Source organism: Schistocerca cancellata, unplaced genomic scaffold (assembly GCF_023864275.1).
Source record: "Schistocerca cancellata isolate TAMUIC-IGC-003103 unplaced genomic scaffold, iqSchCanc2.1 HiC_scaffold_316, whole genome shotgun sequence".
Lineage (NCBI taxonomy): Eukaryota > Metazoa > Arthropoda > Insecta > Orthoptera > Acrididae > Schistocerca > Schistocerca cancellata.
Genome location: NW_026046334.1, coordinates 122,864 through 143,913, shown reverse-complemented (window position 1 = coordinate 143,913; position 21,050 = coordinate 122,864). Strand labels below are relative to the sequence as shown.

Sequence of the window (21,050 nt, the reverse complement as noted above, 5' to 3'; positions counted from 1 at the left end):
CAGCAGCAAATTCCAACTAGTTTTAAGTACTCAAACAACACAGTAAAACAGCATGCATCTTTTGCAGAACAGGAAAAACTCGACCGTGACAGGATTCGAACCTGCAATCTTCGGATCCGAAGTCCGACGCCTTATCCATTAGGCCACACGGTCACTGGTGCAGTATACTTTTCCACACACACTTCATTTTCGCCATTTGTACACTTGGCAGAATGAATTTCCCATCTTTGACGCAGTTCTCCATCTCAAATTTCAGTACTAAAAGTACGACGCTACTTCTTGCTGTGTCCCATCGCAAGTTACATTCAAGCCCTTATGACGCTGATCAAACAAGAGGTGGCAAATCAGCTTCAATCGCTTAGTGCCATCTCAGTCGCTTGCAGAAGGTACCTCACCCTATGTGATACAATGGCGAGTTGTCGCTATTACCAAAGCGACGACGACATTCGCGAGGGTCTTTATCAGGGGTAGAAAATACATCACAAGAACTAAGTATTTCACGTCGGCATTCTCCGGAGACTGCCAAAAGCTGCAGATTCTGGTGCCCACTTTAATAGCACCATTCACACTATTCATTTGCGAGAGCATTTCTTAAATACCGCACCCATTCATAATTTTTTTTATCCTTGACCGCTTTTTTCGAAAGGGCCACGGTGGGAGGGGCTGTTACAAAATTCATTTGCCTCCTGTGAGGATCGAACTCACGACCTCTGGTTTACTAGACCAGCGCTCTGCCACTGAGCTAAGGAGGCGCCTCCTAGCGCCCTTTTCGGGTACTTTGTTCTTACAGAGTAGTGAATCGGAGCCCTTCAGCTCGAAACGCACCGCATGAGCGACCATTATTTGCATTTAGTTAGCACAGCTGCTGCTTTCCTACACATCTCACACTATATCGATGTACAACTAAAATTCCAAAACAACACATTTATTTCATTTCAGAGTCACTTTCAGCTTCAAATACCGTTCCTCTGATATTCATACGAAGCTAGGCATCGTCGTAACCCGTTACGTTCATTACGCAAGGCTCACGAGAGGCGCGCATGTTGGATCCGCGTAGACACAAAATTTTGCGCCGCCCAGCGTGGGGCTCAAACCCACGACCCTGAGATTAAGAGTCTCATGCTCTACCGACTGAGCTAGCCGGGCTGCACGCAACGCGTTACGAGCCATACAATACTGATTTGACCTGCGACCATCTATTGAAGATTCTTTTGACTACAACTTATTTCCTGCTGCCACAAATCAGCTACAATCCTATTCAATGAAAAATTGTCTCCGAAAGGCATCAAATCTGCTTGAAATGATACGTGGCTATCAGCACCATTATTCAACACACATGCTCGACAGTGCGCAGACGCCTGTGGCGTAGCCCTTGGCTCCTGAATCAGATGCAGTAGTTCCAACAAAAACTCTCCTGAACGGCACTGTGCCGAAAACTTCGCTACAGATCACCCTTGTCTTGCTTGTGCTTCTGGTAGACGCCGGTTTTGCAGCCAGGAAGCGGACAGCAGCAACTTCCAACTAGTTTTAGAGTACTCAAACAACACAGTAAAACAGCATGCATCTTTTGCAGAACAGGAAAAACTCGACCGTGACAGGATTCGAACCTGCAATCTTCGGATCCGAAGTCCGACGCCTTATCCATTAGGCCACACGGTCACTGGTGCAGTATACTTCTCCACACACACTTCATTTTCGCCATTTGTACACTTGGCAGAATGAATTTCCCATCTTTGACGCAGTTCTCCATCTCAAATTTCAGTACTAAAAGTACGACGCTACTTCTTGCTGTGTCCCATCGCAAGTTACATTCAAGCCCTTATGACGCTGATCAAACAAGAGGTGGCAAATCAGCTTCAATCGCTTAGTGCCATCTCAGTCGCTTGCAGAAGGTACCTCACCCTATGTGATACAATGGCGAGTTGTCGCTATTACCAAAGCGGCGGCGGCGGCGCCGGCGCCGACGACGACGACGACATTCGCGAGGGTCTTTATCAGGGGTAGAAAATACATCACAAGAACTAAGTATTTCACGTCGGCATTCTCCGGAGACTGCCAAAAGCTGCAGATTCTGGTGCCCACTTTAATAGCACCATTCACACTATTCATTTGCGAGAGCATTTCTTAAATACCGCACCCATTCATAATTTTTTTTATCCTTGACCGCTTTTTTCGAAAGGGCCACGGTGGGAGGGGCTGTTACAAAATTCATTTGCCTCCTGTGAGGATCGAACTCACGACCTCTGGTTTACTAGACCAGCGCTCTGCCACTGAGCTAAGGAGGCGCCTCCTAGCGCCCTTTTCGGGTACTTTGTTCTTACAGAGTAGTGAATCGGAGCCCTTCAGCTCGAAACGCACCGCATGAGCGACCATTATTTGCATTTAGTTAGCACAGCTGCTGCTTTCCTACACATCTCACACTATATCGATGTACAACTAAAATTCCAAAACAACACATTTATTTCATTTCAGAGTCACTTTCAGCTTCAAATACCGTTCCTCTGATATTCATACGAAGCTAGGCATCGTCGTAACCCGTTACGTTCATTACGCAAGGCTCACGAGAGGGGCGCATGTTGGATCCGCGTAGACACAAAACTTTGCGCCGCCCAGCGTGGGGCTCAAACCCACGACCCTGAGATTAAGAGTCTCATGCTCTACCGACTGAGCTAGCCGGGCTGCACGCAACGCGTTACGAGCCATACAATACTGATTTGACCTGCGACCATCTATTGAAGATTCTTTTGACTACAACTTATTTCCTGCTGCCACAAATCAGCTACAATCCTATTCAATGAAAATTGTCTCCGAAAGGCATCAAATCTGCTTGAAATGATACGTGGCTATCAGCACCATTATTCAACACACATGCTCGACAGTGCGCAGACGCCTGTGGCGTAGCCCTTGGCTCCTGAATCAGATGCAGTAGTTCCAACAAAAACTCTCCTGAACGGCACTGTGCCGAAAACTTCGCTACAGATCACCCTTGTCTTGCTTGTGCTTCTGGTAGACGCCGGTTTTGCAGCCAGGAAGCGGACAGCAGCAAATTCCAACTAGTTTTAGAGTACTCAAACAACACAGTAAAACAGCATGCATCTTTTGCAGAACAGGAAAAACTCGACCGTGACAGGATTCGAACCTGCAATCTTCGGATCCGAAGTCCGACGCATTATCCATTTTTTTTTTTTTTTTTTTTTACTTCTTGCTGTGTCCCATCGCAAGTTACATTCAAGCCCTTATGACGCTGATCAAACAAGAGGTGGCAAATCAGCTTCAATCGCTTAGTGCCATCTCAGTCGCTTGCAGAAGGTACCTCACCCTATGTGATACAATGGCGAGTTGTCGCTATTACCAAAGCGGCGGCGGCGGCGCCGACGACGACGACGACGACGACAATCGCGAGGGTCTTTATCAGGGGTAGAAAATACATCACAAGAACTAAGTATTTCACGTCGGCATTCTCCGGAGACTGCCAAAAGCAGCAGATTCTGGTGCCCACTTTAATAGCACCATTCACACTATTCATTTGCGAGAGCATTTCTTAAATACCGCACCCATTCATAATTTTTTTTATCCTTGACCGCTTATCGAAAGGGCCACGGTGGGAGGGGCTGTTACAAAATTCATTTGCCTCCTGTGAGGTTCGAACTCACGACCTCTGGTTTACTAGACCAGCGCCCTTTGTTCTTACAGAGTAGTGAATCGGAGCCCTTCAGCTCGAAACGCACCGCATGAGCGACCTTTATTTGCATTTAGTTAGCACAGCTGCTGCTTTCCTACACATCTCTCACTATATCGATGTACAACTAAATTTCCAAAACAACACATTTATTTCATTTCAGAGTCACTTTCAGCTTCAAATACCGTTCCTCTGATATTCATACGAAGCTAGGCATCGTCGTAACCCGTTACGTTCATTACGCAAGGCTCAAGAGAGAGGCGCATGTTGGATCCGCGTAGACACAAAATTTTGCGCCGCCCAGCGTGGGGCTCAAACCCACGACCCTGAGATTAAGAGTCTCATGCTCTACCGACTGAGCTAGCCGGGCTGCACGCAACGCGTTACGAGCCATACGATACTGATTTGACCTGCGACCATCTATTGAAGATTCTTTTGACTACAACTTATTTCCTGCTGCCACAAATCAGCTACAATCCTATTCAATGAAAAATTGTCTCCGAAAGGCATCAAATCTGCTTGAAATGATACGTGGCTATCAGCACCATTATTCAACACACATGCTCGACAGTGCGCAGACGCCTGTGGCGTAGCCCTTGGCTCCTGAATCAGATGCAGTAGTTCCAACAAAAACTCTCCTGAACGGCACTGTGCCGAAAACTTCGCTACAGATCACCCTTGTCTTGCTTGTGCTTCTGGTAGACGCCGGTTTTGCAGCCAGGAAGCGGACAGCAGCAAATTCCAACTAGTTTTAAGTACTCAAACAACACAGTAAAACAGCATGCATCTTTTGCAGAACAGGAAAAACTCGACCGTGACAGGATTCGAACCTGCAATCTTCGGATCCGAAGTCCGACGCCTTATCCATTAGGCCACACGGTCACTGGTGCAGTATACTTCTCCACACACACTTCATTTTCGCCATTTGTACACTTGGCAGAATGAATTTCCCATCTTTGACGCAGTTCTCCATCTCAAATTTCAGTACTAAAAGTACGACGCTACTTCTTGCTGTGTCCCATCGCAAGTTACATTCAAGCCCTTATGACGCTGATCAAACAAGAGGTGGCAAATCAGCTTCAATCGCTTAGTGCCATCTCAGTCGCTTGCAGAAGGTACCTCACCCTATGTGATACAATGGCGAGTTGTCGCTATTACCAAAGCGTCGGCGGCGGCGGCGCCGTCGGCGCCGCCGCCGACGACAATCGCGAGGGTCTTATCAGGGGTAGAAAATACATCACAAGAACTAAGTATTTCACGTCGGCATTCTCCGGAGACTGCCAAAAGCAGCAGATTCTGGTGCCCACTTTAATAGCACCATTCACACTATTCATTTGCGAGAGCATTTCTTAAATACCGCACCCATTCATAATTTTTTTTATCCTTGACCGCTTTTTTCGAAAGGGCCACGGTGGGAGGGGCTGTTACAAAATTCATTTGCCTCCTGTGAGGATCGAACTCACGACCTCTGGTTTACTAGACCAGCGCCCTGCCACTGAGCTAAGGAGGCGCCTCCGAGCGCCTTTTTCGGGTACTTTGTTCTTACAGAGTAGTGAATCGGAGCCCTTCAGCTCGAAACGCACCGCATTAGCGACCGTTATTTGCATTTAGTTAGCACAGCTGCTGCTTTCCTACACATCTCACACTATATCGATGTACAACTAAAATTCCAAAACAACACATTTATTTCATTTCAGAGTCACTTTCAGCTTCAAATACCGTTCCTCTGATATTCATACGAAGCTAGGCATCGTCGTAACCCGTTACGTTCATTACGCAAGGCTCACGAGAGGGGCGCATGTTGGATCCGCGTAGACACAAAATTTTGCGCCGCCCAGCGTGGGGCTCGAACCCACGACCCTGAGATTAAGAGTCTCATGCTCTACCGACTGAGCTAGCCGGGCTGCACGCAACGCGTTACGAGCCATACAATACTGATTTGACCTGCGACCATCTATTGAAGATTCTTTTGACTACAACTTATTTCCTGCTGCCACAAATCAGCTACAATCCTATTCAATGAAAAATTGTCTCCGAAAGGCATCAAATCTGCTTGAAATGATACGTGGCTATCAGCACCATTATTCAACACACATGCTCGACAGTGCGCAGACGCCTGTGGCGTAGCCCTTGGCTCCTGAATCAGATGCAGTAGTTCCAACAAAAACTCTCCTGAACGGCACTGTGCCGAAAACTTCGCTACAGATCACCCTTGTCTTGCTTGTGCTTCTGGTAGACGCCGGTTTTGCAGCCAGGAAGCGGACAGCAGCAACTTCCAACTAGTTTTAGAGTACTCAAACAACACAGTAAAACAGCATGCATCTTTTGCAGAACAGGAAAAACTCGACCGTGACAGGATTCGAACCTGCAATCTTCGGATCCGAAGTCCGACGCCTTATCCATTAGGCCACACGGTCACTGGTGCAGTATACTTCTCCACACACACTTCATTTTCGCCATTTGTACACTTGGCAGAATGAATTTCCCATCTTTGACGCAGTTCTCCATCTCAAATTTCAGTACTAAAAGTACGACGCTACTTCTTGCTGTGTCCCATCGCAAGTTACATTCAAGCCCTTATGACGCTGATCAAACAAGAGGTGGCAAATCAGCTTCAATCGCTTAGTGCCATCTCAGTCGCTTGCAGAAGGTACCTCACCCTATGTGATACAATGGCGAGTTGTCGCTATTACCAAAGCGGCGGCGGCGGCGCCGGCGCCGACGACGACGACGACATTCGCGAGGGTCTTTATCAGGGGTAGAAAATACATCACAAGAACTAAGTATTTCACGTCGGCATTCTCCGGAGACTGCCAAAAGCTGCAGATTCTGGTGCCCACTTTAATAGCACCATTCACACTATTCATTTGCGAGAGCATTTCTTAAATACCGCACCCATTCATAATTTTTTTTTATCCTTGACCGCTTTTTTCGCAACGGCCACGGTGGGAGGGGCTGTTACAAAATTCATTTGCCTCCTGTGAGGACCGAACTCACGACCTCTGGTTTACTAGACCAGCGCTCTGCCACTGAGCTACGGAGGCGCCTCCTAGCGCCCTTTTCGGGTACTTTGTTCTTACAGAGTAGTGAATCGGAGCCCTTCAGCTCGAAACGCACCGCATGAGCGACCATTATTTGCATTTAGTTAGCACAGCTGCTGCTTTCCTACACATCTCACACTATATCGATGTACAACTAAAATTCCAAAACAACACATTTATTTCATTTCAGAGTCACTTTCAGCTTCAAATACCGTTCCTCTGATATTCATACGAAGCTAGGCATCGTCGTAACCCGTTACGTTCATCACGCAAGGCTCACGAGAGGGGCGCATGTTGGATCCGCGTAGACACAAAATTTTGCGCCGCCCAGCGTGGGGCTCAAACCCACGACCCTGAGATTAAGAGTCTCATGCTCTACCGACTGAGCTAGCCGGGCTGCACGCAACGCGTTACGAGCCATACAATACTGATTTGACCTGCGACCATCTATTGAAGATTCTTTTGACTACAACTTATTTCCTGCTGCCACAAATCAGCTACAATCCTATTCAATGAAAAATTGTCTCCGAAAGGCATCAAATCTGCTTGAAATGATACGTGGCTATCAGCACCATTATTCAACACACATGCTCGACAGTGCGCAGACGCCTGTGGCGTAGCCCTTGGCTCCTGAATCAGATGCAGTAGTTCCAACTAAAACTCTCCTGAACGGCACTGTGCCGAAAACTTCGCTACAGATCACCCTTGTCTTGCTTGTGCTTCTGGTAGACGCCGGTTTTGCAGCCAGGAAGCGGAGAGCAGCAACTTCCAACTAGTTTTAGAGTACTCAAACAACACAGTAAAACAGCATGCATCTTTTGCAGAACAGGAAAAACTCGACCGTGACAGGATTCGAACCTGCAATCTTCGGATGCGAAGTCCGACGCCTTATCCATTAGGCCACACGGTCACTGGTGCAGTATACTTCTCCACACACACTTCATTTTCGCCATTTGTACACTTGGCAGAATGAATTTCCCATCTTTGACGCAGTTCTCCATCTCAAATTTCAGTACTAAAAGTACGACGCTACTTCTTGCTGTGTCCCATCGCAAGTTACATTCAAGCCCTTATGACGCTGATCAAACAAGAGGTGGCAAATCAGCTTCAATCGCTTAGTGCCATCTCAGTCGCTTGCAGAAGGTACCTCACCCTATGTGATACAATGGCGAGTTGTCGCTATTACCAAAGCGGCGGCGGCGGCGCCGGCGCCGACGACGACGACGACATTCGCGAGGGTCTTTATCAGGGGTAGAAAATACATCACAAGAACTAAGTATTTCACGTCGGCATTCTCCGGAGACTGCCAAAAGCTGCAGATTCTGGTGCCCACTTTAATAGCACCATTCACACTATTCATTTGCGAGAGCATTTCTTAAATACCGCACCCATTCATAATTTTTTTTATCCTTGACCGCTTTTTTCGAAAGGGCCACGGTGGGAGGGGCTGTTACAAAATTCATTTGCCTCCTGTGAGGATCGAACTCACGACCTCTGGTTTACTAGACCAGCGCTCTGCCACTGAGCTAAGGAGGCGCCTCCTAGCGCCCTTTTCGGGTACTTTGTTCTTACAGAGTAGTGAATCGGAGCCCTTCAGCTCGAAACGCACCGCATGAGCGACCATTATTTGCATTTAGTTAGCACAGCTGCTGCTTTCCTACACATCTCACACTATATCGATGTACAACTAAAATTCCAAAACAACACATTTATTTCATTTCAGAGTCACTTTCAGCTTCAAATACCGTTCCTCTGATATTCATACGAAGCTAGGCATCGTCGTAACCCGTTACGTTCATTACGCAAGGCTCACGAGAGGGGCGCATGTTGGATCCGCGTAGACACAAAATTTTGCGCCGCCCAGCGTGGGGCTCAAACCCACGACCCTGAGATTAAGAGTCTCATGCTCTACCGACTGAGCTAGCCGGGCTGCACGCAACGCGTTACGAGCCATACAATACTGATTTGACCTGCGACCATCTATTGAAGATTCTTTTGACTACAGCTTATTTCCTGCTGCCACAAATCAGCTACAATCCTATTCAATGAAAAATTGTCTCCGAAAGGCATCAAATCTGCTTGAAATGATACGTGGCTATCAGCACCATTATTCAACACACATGCTCGACAGTGCGCAGACGCCTGTGGCGTAGCCCTTGGCTCCTGAATCAGATGCAGTAGTTCCAACAAAAACTCTCCTGAACGGCACTGTGCCGAAAACTTCGCTACAGATCACCCTTGTCTTGCTTGTGCTTCTGGTAGACGCCGGTTTTGCAGCCAGGAAGCGGACAGCAGCAACTTCCAACTAGTTTTAGAGTACTCAAACAACACAGTAAAACAGCATGCATCTTTTGCAGAACAGGAAAAACTCGACCGTGACAGGATTCGAACCTGCAATCTTCGGATGCGAAGTCCGACGCCTTATCCATTAGGCCACACGGTCACTGGTGCAGTATACTTCTCCACACACACTTCATTTTCGCCATTTGTACACTTGGCAGAATGAATTTCCCATCTTTGACGCAGTTCTCCATCTCAAATTTCAGTACTAAAAGTACGACGCTACTTCTTGCTGTGTCCCATCGCAAGTTACATTCAAGCCCTTATGACGCTGATCAAACAAGAGGTGGCAAATCAGCTTCAATCGCTTAGTGCCATCTCAGTCGCTTGCAGAAGGTACCTCACCCTATGTGATACAATGGCGAGTTGTCGCTATTACCAAAGCGGCGGCGGCGGCGCCGGCGCCGACGACGACGACGACATTCGCGAGGGTCTTTATCAGGGGTAGAAAATACATCACAAGAACTAAGTATTTCACGTCGGCATTCTCCGGAGACTGCCAAAAGCTGCAGATTCTGGTGCCCACTTTAATAGCACCATTCACACTATTCATTTGCGAGAGCATTTCTTAAATACCGCACCCATTCATAATTTTTTTTATCCTTGACCGCTTTTTTCGAAAGGGCCACGGTGGGAGGGGCTGTTACAAAATTCATTTGCCTCCTGTGAGGATCGAACTCACGACCTCTGGTTTACTAGACCAGCGCTCTGCCACTGAGCTAAGGAGGCGCCTCCTAGCGCCCTTTTCGGGTACTTTGTTCTTACAGAGTAGTGAATCGGAGCCCTTCAGCTCGAAACGCACCGCATGAGCGACCATTATTTGCATTTAGTTAGCACAGCTGCTGCTTTCCTACACATCTCACACTATATCGATGTACAACTAAAATTCCAAAACAACACATTTATTTCATTTCAGAGTCACTTTCAGCTTCAAATACCGTTCCTCTGATATTCATACGAAGCTAGGCATCGTCGTAACCCGTTACGTTCATTACGCAAGGCTCACGAGAGGGGCGCATGTTGGATCCGCGTAGACACAAAATTTTGCGCCGCCCAGCGTGGGGCTCAAACCCACGACCCTGAGATTTAGAGTCTCATGCTCTACCGACTGAGCTAGCCGGGCTGCACGCAACGCGTTACGAGCCATACAATACTGATTTGACCTGCGACCATCTATTGAAGATTCTTTTGACTACAACTTATTTCCTGCTGCCACAAATCAGCTACAATCCTATTCAATGAAAAATTGTCTCCGAAAGGCATCAAATCTGCTTGAAATGATACGTGGCTATCAGCACCATTATTCAACACACATGCTCGACAGTGCGCAGACGCCTGTGGCGTAGCCCTTGGCTCCTGAATCAGATGCAGTAGTTCCAACAAAAACTCTCCTGAACGGCACTGTGCCGAAAACTTCGCTACAGATCACCCTTGTCTTGCTTGTGCTTCTGGTAGACGCCGGTTTTGCAGCCAGGAAGCGGACAGCAGCAACTTCCAACTAGTTTTAGAGTACTCAAACAACACAGTAAAACAGCATGCATCTTTTGCAGAACAGGAAAAACTCGACCGTGACAGGATTCGAACCTGCAATCTTCGGATGCGAAGTCCGACGCCTTATCCATTAGGCCACACGGTCACTGGTGCAGTATACTTCTCCACACACACTTCATTTTCGCCATTTGTACACTTGGCAGAATGAATTTCCCATCTTTGACGCAGTTCTCCATCTCAAATTTCAGTACTAAAAGTACGACGCTACTTCTTGCTGTGTCCCATCGCAAGTTACATTCAAGCCCTTATGACGCTGATCAAACAAGAGGTGGCAAATCAGCTTCAATCGCTTAGTGCCATCTCAGTCGCTTGCAGAAGGTACCTCACCCTATGTGATACAATGGCGAGTTGTCGCTATTACCAAAGCGGCGGCGGCGGCGCCGGCGCCGACTACGACGACGACATTCGCGAGGGTCTTTATAAGGGGTAGAAAATACATCACAAGAACTAAGTATTTCACGTCGGCATTCTCCGGAGACTGCCAAAAGCTGCAGATTCTGGTGCCCACTTTAATAGCACCATTCACACTATTCATTTGCGAGAGCATTTCTTAAAAACCGCACCCATTCATAATTTTTTTTATCCTTGACCGCTTTTTTCGAAAGGGCCACGGTGGGAGGGGCTGTTACAAAATTCATTTGCCTCCTGTGAGGATCGAACTCACGACCTCTGGTTTACTAGACCAGCTCTCTGCCACTGAGCTAAGGAGGCGACTCCTAGCGCCCTTTTCGGGTACTTTATTCTTACACAGTAGTGAATCGGAGCCCTACAGCTCGAAACGCACCGCATGAGCGACCATTATTTGCATTTAGTTAGCACAGCTGCTGCTTTCCTACACATCTCACACTATATCGATGTACAACTAAAATTCCAAAACAACACATTTATTTCATTTCAGAGTCACTTTCAGCTTCAAATACCGTTCCTCTGATATTCATACGAAGCTAGGCATCGTCGTAACCCGTTACGTTCATTACGCAAGGCTCACGAGAGGGGCGCATGTTGGATCCGCGTAGACACAAAATTTTGCGCCGCCCAGCGTGGGGCTCAAACCCACGACCCTGAGATTAAGAGTCTCATGCTCTACCGACTGAGCTAGCCGGGCTGCACGCAACGCGTTACGAGCCATACAATACTGATTTGACCTGCGACCATCTATTGAAGATTCTTTTGACTACAACTTATTTCCTGCTGCCACAAATCAGCTACAATCCTATTCAATGAAAAATTGTCTCCGAAAGGCATCAAATCTGCTTGAAATGATACGTGGCTATCAGCACCATTATTCAACACACATGCTCGACAGTGCGCAGACGCCTGTGGCGTAGCCCTTGGCTCCTGAATCAGATGCAGTAGTTCCAACAAAAACTCTCCTGAACGGCACTGTGCCGAAAACTTCGCTACAGATCACCCTTGTCTTGCTTGTGCTTCTGGTAGACGCCGGTTTTGCAGCCAGGAAGCGGACAGCAGCAACTTCCAACTAGTTTTAGAGTACTCAAACAACACAGTAAAACAGCATGCATCTTTTGCAGAACAGGAAAAACTCGACCGTGACAGGATTCGAACCTGCAATCTTCGGATGCGAAGTCCGACGCATTATCCATTAGGCCACACGGTCACTGGTGCAGTATACTTCTCCACACACACTTCATTTTCGCCATTTGTACACTTGGCAGAATGAATTTCCCATCTTTGACGCAGTTCTCCATCTCAAATTTCAGTACTAAAAGTACGACGCTACTTCTTGCTGTGTCCCATCGCAAGTTACATTCAAGCCCTTATGACGCTGATCAAACAAGAGGTGGCAAATCAGCTTCAATCGCTTAGTGCCATCTCAGTCGCTTGCAGAAGGTACCTCACCCTATGTGATACAATGGCGAGTTGTCGCTATTACCAAAGCGGCGGCGGCGGCGCCGGCGCCGACTACGACGACGACATTCGCGAGGGTCTTTATCAGGGGTAGAAAATACATCACAAGAACTAAGTATTTCACGTCGGCATTCTCCGGAGACTGCCAAAAGCTGCAGATTCTGGTGCCCACTTTAATAGCACCATTCACACTATTCATTTGCGAGAGCATTTCTTAAATACCGCACCCATTCATAATTTTTTTTATCCTTGACCGCTTTTTTCGCAACGGCCACGGTGGGAGGGGCTGTAACAAAATTCATTTGCCTCCTGTGAGGATCGAACTCACGACCTCTGGTTTACTAGACCAGCGCTCTGCCACTGAGCTAAGGAGGCGCCTCCTAGCGCCCTTTTCGGGTACTTTGTTCTTACAGAGTAGTGAATCGGAGCCCTTCAGCTCGAAACGCACCGCATGAGCGACCATTATTTGCATTTAGTTAGCACAGCTGCTGCTTTCCTACACATCTCACACTATATCGATGTACAACTAAAATTCCAAAACAACACATTTATTTCATTTCAGAGTCACTTTCAGCTTCAAATACCGTTCCTCTGATATTCATACGAAGCTAGGCATCGTCGTAACCCGTTACGTTCATTACGCAAGGCTCACGAGAGGGGCGCATGTTGGATCCGCGTAGACACAAAATTTTGCGCCGCCCAGCGTGGGGCTCAAACCCACGACCCTGAGATTAAGAGTCTCATGCTCTACCGACTGAGCTAGCCGGGCTGCACGCAACGCGTTACGAGCCATACAATACTGATTTGACCTGCGACCATCTATTGAAGATTCTTTTGACTACAACTTATTTCCTGCTGCCACAAATCAGCTACAATCCTATTCAATGAAAAATTGTCTCCGAAAGGCATCAAATCTGCTTGAAATGATACGTGGCTATCAGCACCATTATTCAACACACATGCTCGACAGTGCGCAGACGCCTGTGGCGTAGCCCTTGGCTCCTGAATCAGATGCAGTAGTTCCAACAAAAACTCTCCTGAACGGCACTGTGCCGAAAACTTCGCTACAGATCACCCTTGTCTTGCTTGTGCTTCTGGTAGACGCCGGTTTTGCAGCCAGGAAGCGGACAGCAGCAACTTCCAACTAGTTTTAGAGTACTCAAACAACACAGTAAAACAGCATGCATCTTTTGCAGAACAGGAAAAACTCGACCGTGACAGGATTCGAACCTGCAATCTTCGGATGCGAAGTCCGACGCCTTATCCATTAGGCCACACGGTCACTGGTGCAGTATACTTCTCCACACACACTTCATTTTCGCCATTTGTACACTTGGCAGAATGAATTTCCCATCTTTGACGCAGTTCTCCATCTCAAATTTCAGTACTATAGGTACGACGCTACTTCTTGTTGTGTCCCATCGCAAGTTACATTCAAGCCCTTATGACGCTGATCAAACAAGAGGTGGCAAATCAGCTTCAATCGCTTAGTGCCATCTCAGTCGCTTGCAGAAGGTACCTCACCCTATGTGATACAATGGCGAGTTGTCGCTATTACCAAAGCGGCGGCGGCGGCGCCGACGACGACAATCGCGAGGGTCTTTATCAGGTGTAGAAATTACATCACAAGAACTAAGTATTTCACGTCGGCATTCTCCGGAGACTGCCAAAAGCTGCAGATTCTGGTGCCCACTTTAATAGCACCATTCACACTATTCATTTGCGAGAGCATTTCTTAAATACCGCACCCATTCATAATTTCTTTTATCCTTGACCGCTTTTTTCGAAAGGGCCACGGTGGGAGGGGCTGTTACAAAATTCATTTGCCTCCTGTGAGGATCGAACTCACGACCTCTGGTTTACTAGACCAGCGCTCTGCCACTGAGCTAAGGAGGCGCCTCCTAGTGCCCTTTTCGGGTACTTTGTTCTTACAGAGTAGTGAATCGGAGCCCTTCAGCTCGAAACGCACCGCATGAGCGACCATTATTTGCATTTAGTTAGCACAGCTGCTGCTTTCCTACACATCTCACTCTATATCGATGTACAACTAAAATTCCAAAACAACACATTTATTTCATTTCAGAGTCACTTTCAGCTTCAAATACCGTTCCTCTGATATTCATACGAAGCTAGGCATCGTCGTAACCCGTTACGTTCATTACGCAAGGCTCACGAGAGGGGCGCATGTTGGATCCGCGTAGACACAAAATTTTGCGCCGCCCAGCGTGGGGCTCGAACCCACGACCCTGAGACTAAGAGTCTCATGCTCTACCGTCTGAGCTAGCCGGGCTGCACGCAACGCGTTACGAGCCATACAATACTGATTTGACCTGCGACCATCTATTGAAGATTCTTTTGACTACAACTTATTTCCTGCTGCCACAAATCAGCTACAATCCTATTCAATGAAAAATTGTCTCCGAAAGGCATCAAATCTGCTTGAAATGATACGTGGCTATCAGCACCATTATTCAACACACATGCTCGACAGTGCGCAGACGCCTGTGGCGTAGCCCTTGGCTCCTGAATCAGATGCAGTAGTTCCAACAAAAACTCTCCTGAACGGCACTGTGCCGAAAACTTCGCTACAGATCACCCTTGTCTTGCTTGTGCTTCTGGTAGACGCCGGTTTTGCAGCCAGGAAGCGGACAGCAGCAACTTCCAACTAGTTTTAGAGCACTCAAACAACACAGTAAAACAGCATGCATCTTTTGCAGAACAGGAAAAACTCGACCGTGACAGGATTCGAACCTGCAATCTTCGGATCCGAAGTCCGACGCCTTATCCATTTTTTTTTTTAATTTTTTTTTCTTTTATTATTTGCCACTTTTTTTTGTTTTTTGTTTAGTTCTTTTCTTGTTAATTTAATTTTGAGGCTCTTGTTTTTTCGTTAGCAAAGCGTACGCCCTACCAACTTTGTTTTTTTTGTTTTTTTTTAAGTTTTTTTTTTAATATAGCTTTCTGTGTCAGATAAGCGTCGGCAAGGAGGGCAGGGGTCAAAAAATGCTGAGGCCTGGCCTCAATGCCGACCCTCATCCGTCACCTAATGGCGGAATGTCCATTTATAGCGTGCTTTGAATGTTTAATTATTAATTGCCGATCTTGGCTAGGCCTCATAATTGAAAAAAATTTGAATTGAAGCGCTGATTGAGGATAATCGTTAAATAAATGAATTTCTTGTCGTAATAAATGTGGGAAATAAAATTCGGAACTCCCTTCATTTGTTGCTACTTAAAATTTTAAGGTGAACTGAATCATGTAGTGTTCTTCGCTTCTCCGATTATCGTTGTATAAAAGAAAGTCTTTTGTTTGCTCTTCGCCGTCATCCGATTCCCAGTCGCTCAAAGACAATTTTGAGCATGTTGCCGTACATCGTTTTATGGCCTGGATATTTAACTACTCTATCATATTCATTTTTCAGGTACATATGAAAATCAATTATATTGTCAGTCCCTAAGTTATTAATGACATAGCTAACGTAGTTTCCCATTAACCAATGAATTGAGTTATTTTTGGTGGCAGGGAAATACAGTATCTGTGGCCGGAGAAGTGTCTGAGGCTGAAAATTTTCGGTGGACGATCTTGTCAGGAAGGCCAATTGGTCTCTCAACCATTTACAGTTTTGCAGATGTCCTGCACACGTGAATCTGTGTACTGTTGTATCGAGGAGATTACATTTGAGACAAAGGTTTGTTTGGCTAATCCCGATTGAGTGCAAACGTTCGTTGGTGCTAACTATATTGTTCACCGATTTGTACCATGATGTTTTTGCGTCGGAGGAGAGACCACGTAGGTTAATGTTCTTCCATATAGTTGCCCAATCGTAATGCGGATATTTTGCCTCTATTTTATTCTTCCCTTCATTTTTCTTTCTGAGACACAGAATTGCTCGGGCCGTTAACTGCCGCAAATTAGTTAGTTCGCCATTGATATAACTCAGGTCGACGAAAAATGTACGCACATGACGAAGACGGGGATTAATTTTTTGCACATCAACTGGCGCGTGGAGACTTGCAGGTCTAAGAATTTCAAATAACTTAGTTGTAATGCTTGTAGCGTTTTCGTTGAGAAGACTAGTGGTCCGTTTGAGGAAAAGAGCAGAGGCCTTGTTCTTAATGTCAGTTAATCCCAGACCGCCATTGCTGGGATCTAGGGTAGCTGTTCTCCCAGTCACTCTAAACACTTCACCTCGCCATAGGTAGTTAGTGACGAGTGACATTATCTTTCCAGCGATCATGGTGGGGAGTGGAAAGAGTTGCACCGTATAATAAGCTTTTGATAAGAGGCAGTTATTAATTAAATGGATTCTCTGAAATTGATTTAAAGTTCGGTGCAGATTTTCTCTGATGGCTCCTTGAATGTATCCGGATGTAGTTTTCCAATTAATGGCCGCCATTTTTATTGGACACGTAGTCAGAGTCGTTCCAAGTGATTTGCACTGAGTGACCGGTGTTGCCCAAGTGACAGTTACGTGTTGAAAACCCCGCAGGTTGAGAAATCTGCTCTTATTAGCATTGGTGATAGCTCCCGACACGCTGCAGTACTTTTTAATGAGCAGTTCTAATTTGGAAATGTCATCGACGTTCCGTAATACGACGCCTACATCATCAGCGTATGCATTTGTGACTGTTTTGTGACCTGCTAACGTAATACCTGTTAGGTTGGCGTGAAGACTGCGGAGTAGCGGCTCCAAGGAAAAGACGAATAGAAGCATGGAAAGCGGGCTGCCCTGAGGAACGCCGCGACGTATCTGGATCTGCTTAGTTCTTTGACAGTTGACAGAGATACTTGCGCTGAATCCCAACGCAACGTTCGTGACCACACTGATAGCTCGTTCGTCAAAGCCGATTTTTCTCATTGTTGTAAGAAGGAACCTGTGATCCACACGGTCGAAGGCTTTGTGAAAATCAATAAAACAAATGGCACATTTGATGTTCGTCACAGAGGTGATGGCAATTAAATCCCTGTATTCCGCAATACTTTTGAAAATAGTTCTGCCAGGTACACATGACTGATGTTTACTTACTATTTTTTTGGCTAAAAGTGAAAGTCTGTTATTTAACATTCTAGCTATGATTTTATAGTCGGAGTTAAGCAACGAAATAGGGCGAAAGTTGTGTAGATTTCGCTTCGATGTAGTCTTTGGAACTAGTACTATTGTGCATTCTTTCATAGCAGCAGGTAGTGGTTTTCCTTGGATAATCTCGTTTGCCATTTGAGTAAACTTTGCTCCAATGAGTGACCAGTATCGCAGATAAAATTCAACGGGCAACCCATCCGGCCCCGGTGACTTTTTTAAAGGAGACTTGCGGACGGTTTCGTGGACATCCTCTTCAGTGAAATCAGTAAGAAGTCCTTCATTGTCCTCTTCTGACAGCTGAGGAACTATGCTGCCAAGAAATTCTTCAAAGGATTCTTCGCATAACTGACCGGCTGAATATAGATTGTGGTAATACTGGTAAACCTCGTTGACGATCTCTTTCTGTGAAGTAACGGTCAGACCGGTCGGAGTCTGGATCTCATCAAGAAAGGTTCGACTCCTATGTTTTGCGTGTCGCAAGAGGTGATACAGGGAAGCAGTTTCGTCCCCTGATAATGACTTGGCTTTCGACTTGACTTTTAGTCCTTCCAGCTGTTGTTGTTTAATGCGGAGTAATTTGGCCTTAGTTTTCTTAATGTCTTCCAAACGAATGCCGTAAATGCTCGCCTGTTCATACAAGTTCCGTAACACTGCATAATAAAATTCTATGGTGTTCTTAAGTTCACGGGATCGTTGAAGACTGTAGTGAATTAAAACGCTCCGCAGTTTTGGTTTTGCCCTGTTGCACCACCAGTCCGTAACAGTCACATAGCGATCTACCGAGCGCAAGCACATGTTCCACGTTTCGTTGACAACATCGGCTAACTCATTGTCCTGTAGCAAAGATACGTTCAGCTTCCACTGACTTCTGAAGCGGCGAGTTGGTTGTGCCTTTAAATTGATAGAAGCCAGCATACTGCAATGGTCGGAGAAATATACAGGAATTGTCTCGACTTTAACTAAGGATCTTTCCATACCTTGTGACACATATATCCTATCAATTCTGCTACAGGACTGTGTAGCTATGTACGTATATGCAACAACAGTGGGATATTTAATTTCCCAAGTATCCCTGAGTTTTAGATCCGTAACTAGCCGCTTCAACTCGTTACAGAAATTAAAATTTGGAGTCTGATCTTTTTTATTTAATACACAGTTAAAATCGCCGCCAATTAAAAGTTGTGGCGGGTTTTTCCGTAATAGATATATTATTTCTTCTCTAAAAAATTTAGCCCTTTCCGGTCTATTGGAGGTCCCTGACGGGGCATACAGGTTAATAATAGTAACGTCAAAGACTTTAAGACCGATTGCTCTGCCCGAGTCCAGTCTCTCGACATCAGTTACAGGGATCCCTTCCCGGATTAAAATTGCTGTCCCCACTTTTGTTTCGAGTGAGATATTTAGTATTTCTACATAGCCTGCAACCTTAAGGTCAGGCATCGCGACTTCTTGCAGCAAAGCTATGTCAGTTCCTGATTCGTAAAGGAAATCCTTGAGAGCAGCAATCTTCGGTTCTGACTTAATCCTGTTAATGTTTATAGTTGTTATTGTGTATGCCTGGCACATGTAGCTTCCTTGTGAAAATAAGGAAAAAAAATCCCTACTGTCAGAGAAAAGTATCAATTACTCCTGGAGGTAATATAAGAAAAAGAAGAAAAAAAAATGATACTAAAAACAGTCAACTACGAATTTGGCATAGTGGTAATTCCGTTGTCACCGAAATTGTGCAGGAACATGGTGGCACTTAGCAGTATCGTTTCACGAGTTAGACTTGGCTGTGTCAGTTCAATGACGGATTCTTTACCGGGTCAGACTTATCTTTACAGTGGGGGTTTGCACCATCAAGTTTCTTTGGGTTTTTCTCGGGGGATACTTCAGAAATTATTTCATATGATACGTTTTTGGCTTTCACATCATCTTTTCCAAGTTTTTGTTTATCGGCGTTACGAGATGCTTTGAGGTTCGGTTGAGGTTTTAGCCTGCGTCTTTGAACCTCTGCAGTGGCAGTGTGTGACCGCGAGTGATCCGCAACTTGCGCCGATTGGGCGGAAGTGGCCTCTACACAGTCCTGTTTGTTAAGTCTAGTTCCAGTTTCAGTTCCTTCCGCGACCTCCATCGGTGCAACGGGGAGGGAGTGCTGTGTGTCTGTAGATTCGCAAGGCTGAGTCCGATCCATCGCTTGCTGTTCCTCAGAACTCGACTCCTGTGTCGCCGTGATCGGAGCCTGTGTTTTCGCGTCCATGTCTTCTAACGCTGTGGCAACAGCAGCTGACGGCGGGAGGGCCTCTGCTGCTGGCGTCACTGCAACATGTTTACTGTCTACGTCCTCACCCGCACCCTCACTGCATTGCTTTTGTTTACGGTTGGACTGTGATGTAGCATCGTCAGAACAGTCTTCAGTCGTGTCTAAAGGTCTCTTTTTAGTTTGCAGATCGCATTCATGGGTAGAAGAACTGCGATCGGTAATTACATGCAAGGGAGGAAAATCAGCGACATTTACGGCAGTTACATCAGAAGTACGAGCTCCATCATTACTGGCCGGGGGAGGTTGATGATTGTTAGGCAGAACATCATTAAGCGTAAGTCGCTGACGCTGCGTAAGGCTATTTTTAAGGACATAGACACGGCGGGGACAGTCTTGACGGAAATGACCCGTTTCATTACAAATATTACATGTCTGAACCTGCCCTGAGTAAACGATATGCGCTTTATGACCAGCAATAGAAAGGAAAGATGGTATATTGGCTTTAACTTCCATTTCTACTGATCGTATGCCATTGAAACACTGCAATTTATACAATTTTGACCACCTTTCGTTGACAATGGACTCGATCTCCCCGTATTTCGATAGTGCCTCTTTAATCAGCTGATTATCTACTTCAATGGGAATGTTTAGCACTCTTACAGTTTTATACGTGATATCCGCTTTCCGAATCGAAACACTACTTTTAGACCCATCTCTATGCACAAATTCAGCAACACTACCCCACTTCAACAACAGCTTCTCAACATCCACGGGATTAAAAAATTTGACAAACACACAGTATTTGTCAGCATCTAATTGAGTGGTATGTACGGAATCAGAACTTACTCCAATTACGTCGGTCAGCCAGTCATGGATTTCCAAAGCCGTAGGTTGCACTGCACGTGTTTCCTTCTCGAAGGAGAAAACCAGGGTATTCTTCCGGACAATTCCAGCCATTTTTCGTCAGTTACGAGGAGATCCCGGCAATAAACCGAAATTCCTCCAAAACAGAACCGTTATAACGGACGAAAACACACAGAAACTTTGCACAATGACACCAGTCACGTTGAAACACAGAAATTCACAAACAGCAACAAACTAAAACTCAGGACTTGGCGTCACCACTAACGTACACAGAGCAGCGGCGGACCGTCCTAACGCGCAGACAGCTAGAGCCGGAATGTCCATTAGGCCACACGGTCACTGGTGCAATATATTTCTCCACACACACCTCATTTTCGCCAT

The 21,050-nt window shown here is 46.1% G+C and overlaps 27 non-coding genes across 27 annotated transcripts; all 27 read right to left on the bottom strand.

Annotated features, from left to right (window-relative positions):
• Positions 1 to 80: 80 nt before the first annotated feature.
• Positions 81 to 153, bottom strand: Trnar-ucg (transfer RNA arginine (anticodon UCG)). The gene has a single exon. It is a non-coding gene; the product is annotated as a tRNA-Arg (tRNA).
• A 527-nt stretch (positions 154 to 680) lies between these two features.
• On the bottom strand, positions 681 to 752 carry Trnat-agu (transfer RNA threonine (anticodon AGU)). The gene has a single exon. It is a non-coding gene; the product is annotated as a tRNA-Thr (tRNA).
• A 321-nt stretch (positions 753 to 1,073) lies between these two features.
• Positions 1,074 to 1,146, bottom strand: Trnak-cuu (transfer RNA lysine (anticodon CUU)). The gene has a single exon. It is a non-coding gene; the product is annotated as a tRNA-Lys (tRNA).
• Positions 1,147 to 1,586: 440 nt separating this feature from the next.
• Trnar-ucg (transfer RNA arginine (anticodon UCG)) lies at positions 1,587 to 1,659 on the bottom strand. Its single transcript has one exon. It is a non-coding gene; the product is annotated as a tRNA-Arg (tRNA).
• A 554-nt stretch (positions 1,660 to 2,213) lies between these two features.
• Trnat-agu (transfer RNA threonine (anticodon AGU)) lies at positions 2,214 to 2,285 on the bottom strand. The gene has a single exon. It is a non-coding gene; the product is annotated as a tRNA-Thr (tRNA).
• A 321-nt stretch (positions 2,286 to 2,606) lies between these two features.
• Trnak-cuu (transfer RNA lysine (anticodon CUU)) lies at positions 2,607 to 2,679 on the bottom strand. Its single transcript has one exon. It is a non-coding gene; the product is annotated as a tRNA-Lys (tRNA).
• A 1,297-nt stretch (positions 2,680 to 3,976) lies between these two features.
• On the bottom strand, positions 3,977 to 4,049 carry Trnak-cuu (transfer RNA lysine (anticodon CUU)). The gene has a single exon. It is a non-coding gene; the product is annotated as a tRNA-Lys (tRNA).
• A 439-nt stretch (positions 4,050 to 4,488) lies between these two features.
• Trnar-ucg (transfer RNA arginine (anticodon UCG)) lies at positions 4,489 to 4,561 on the bottom strand. The gene has a single exon. It is a non-coding gene; the product is annotated as a tRNA-Arg (tRNA).
• A 556-nt stretch (positions 4,562 to 5,117) lies between these two features.
• Positions 5,118 to 5,189, bottom strand: Trnat-agu (transfer RNA threonine (anticodon AGU)). Its single transcript has one exon. It is a non-coding gene; the product is annotated as a tRNA-Thr (tRNA).
• A 321-nt stretch (positions 5,190 to 5,510) lies between these two features.
• Positions 5,511 to 5,583, bottom strand: Trnak-cuu (transfer RNA lysine (anticodon CUU)). The gene has a single exon. It is a non-coding gene; the product is annotated as a tRNA-Lys (tRNA).
• Positions 5,584 to 6,023: 440 nt separating this feature from the next.
• Trnar-ucg (transfer RNA arginine (anticodon UCG)) lies at positions 6,024 to 6,096 on the bottom strand. The gene has a single exon. It is a non-coding gene; the product is annotated as a tRNA-Arg (tRNA).
• A 555-nt stretch (positions 6,097 to 6,651) lies between these two features.
• On the bottom strand, positions 6,652 to 6,723 carry Trnat-agu (transfer RNA threonine (anticodon AGU)). The gene has a single exon. It is a non-coding gene; the product is annotated as a tRNA-Thr (tRNA).
• Positions 6,724 to 7,044: 321 nt separating this feature from the next.
• Trnak-cuu (transfer RNA lysine (anticodon CUU)) lies at positions 7,045 to 7,117 on the bottom strand. Its single transcript has one exon. It is a non-coding gene; the product is annotated as a tRNA-Lys (tRNA).
• A 440-nt stretch (positions 7,118 to 7,557) lies between these two features.
• Trnar-ucg (transfer RNA arginine (anticodon UCG)) lies at positions 7,558 to 7,630 on the bottom strand. The gene has a single exon. It is a non-coding gene; the product is annotated as a tRNA-Arg (tRNA).
• A 554-nt stretch (positions 7,631 to 8,184) lies between these two features.
• On the bottom strand, positions 8,185 to 8,256 carry Trnat-agu (transfer RNA threonine (anticodon AGU)). Its single transcript has one exon. It is a non-coding gene; the product is annotated as a tRNA-Thr (tRNA).
• Positions 8,257 to 8,577: 321 nt separating this feature from the next.
• Positions 8,578 to 8,650, bottom strand: Trnak-cuu (transfer RNA lysine (anticodon CUU)). Its single transcript has one exon. It is a non-coding gene; the product is annotated as a tRNA-Lys (tRNA).
• A 440-nt stretch (positions 8,651 to 9,090) lies between these two features.
• Trnar-ucg (transfer RNA arginine (anticodon UCG)) lies at positions 9,091 to 9,163 on the bottom strand. Its single transcript has one exon. It is a non-coding gene; the product is annotated as a tRNA-Arg (tRNA).
• Positions 9,164 to 9,717: 554 nt separating this feature from the next.
• On the bottom strand, positions 9,718 to 9,789 carry Trnat-agu (transfer RNA threonine (anticodon AGU)). Its single transcript has one exon. It is a non-coding gene; the product is annotated as a tRNA-Thr (tRNA).
• Positions 9,790 to 10,623: 834 nt separating this feature from the next.
• Positions 10,624 to 10,696, bottom strand: Trnar-ucg (transfer RNA arginine (anticodon UCG)). The gene has a single exon. It is a non-coding gene; the product is annotated as a tRNA-Arg (tRNA).
• Positions 10,697 to 11,250: 554 nt separating this feature from the next.
• Trnat-agu (transfer RNA threonine (anticodon AGU)) lies at positions 11,251 to 11,322 on the bottom strand. Its single transcript has one exon. It is a non-coding gene; the product is annotated as a tRNA-Thr (tRNA).
• Positions 11,323 to 11,643: 321 nt separating this feature from the next.
• Trnak-cuu (transfer RNA lysine (anticodon CUU)) lies at positions 11,644 to 11,716 on the bottom strand. The gene has a single exon. It is a non-coding gene; the product is annotated as a tRNA-Lys (tRNA).
• A 440-nt stretch (positions 11,717 to 12,156) lies between these two features.
• Positions 12,157 to 12,229, bottom strand: Trnar-ucg (transfer RNA arginine (anticodon UCG)). The gene has a single exon. It is a non-coding gene; the product is annotated as a tRNA-Arg (tRNA).
• Positions 12,230 to 12,783: 554 nt separating this feature from the next.
• On the bottom strand, positions 12,784 to 12,855 carry Trnat-agu (transfer RNA threonine (anticodon AGU)). Its single transcript has one exon. It is a non-coding gene; the product is annotated as a tRNA-Thr (tRNA).
• A 321-nt stretch (positions 12,856 to 13,176) lies between these two features.
• On the bottom strand, positions 13,177 to 13,249 carry Trnak-cuu (transfer RNA lysine (anticodon CUU)). Its single transcript has one exon. It is a non-coding gene; the product is annotated as a tRNA-Lys (tRNA).
• A 440-nt stretch (positions 13,250 to 13,689) lies between these two features.
• On the bottom strand, positions 13,690 to 13,762 carry Trnar-ucg (transfer RNA arginine (anticodon UCG)). Its single transcript has one exon. It is a non-coding gene; the product is annotated as a tRNA-Arg (tRNA).
• A 542-nt stretch (positions 13,763 to 14,304) lies between these two features.
• Trnat-agu (transfer RNA threonine (anticodon AGU)) lies at positions 14,305 to 14,376 on the bottom strand. Its single transcript has one exon. It is a non-coding gene; the product is annotated as a tRNA-Thr (tRNA).
• A 321-nt stretch (positions 14,377 to 14,697) lies between these two features.
• Trnak-cuu (transfer RNA lysine (anticodon CUU)) lies at positions 14,698 to 14,770 on the bottom strand. The gene has a single exon. It is a non-coding gene; the product is annotated as a tRNA-Lys (tRNA).
• Between the last annotated feature and the right edge of the window lie 6,280 nt (positions 14,771 to 21,050).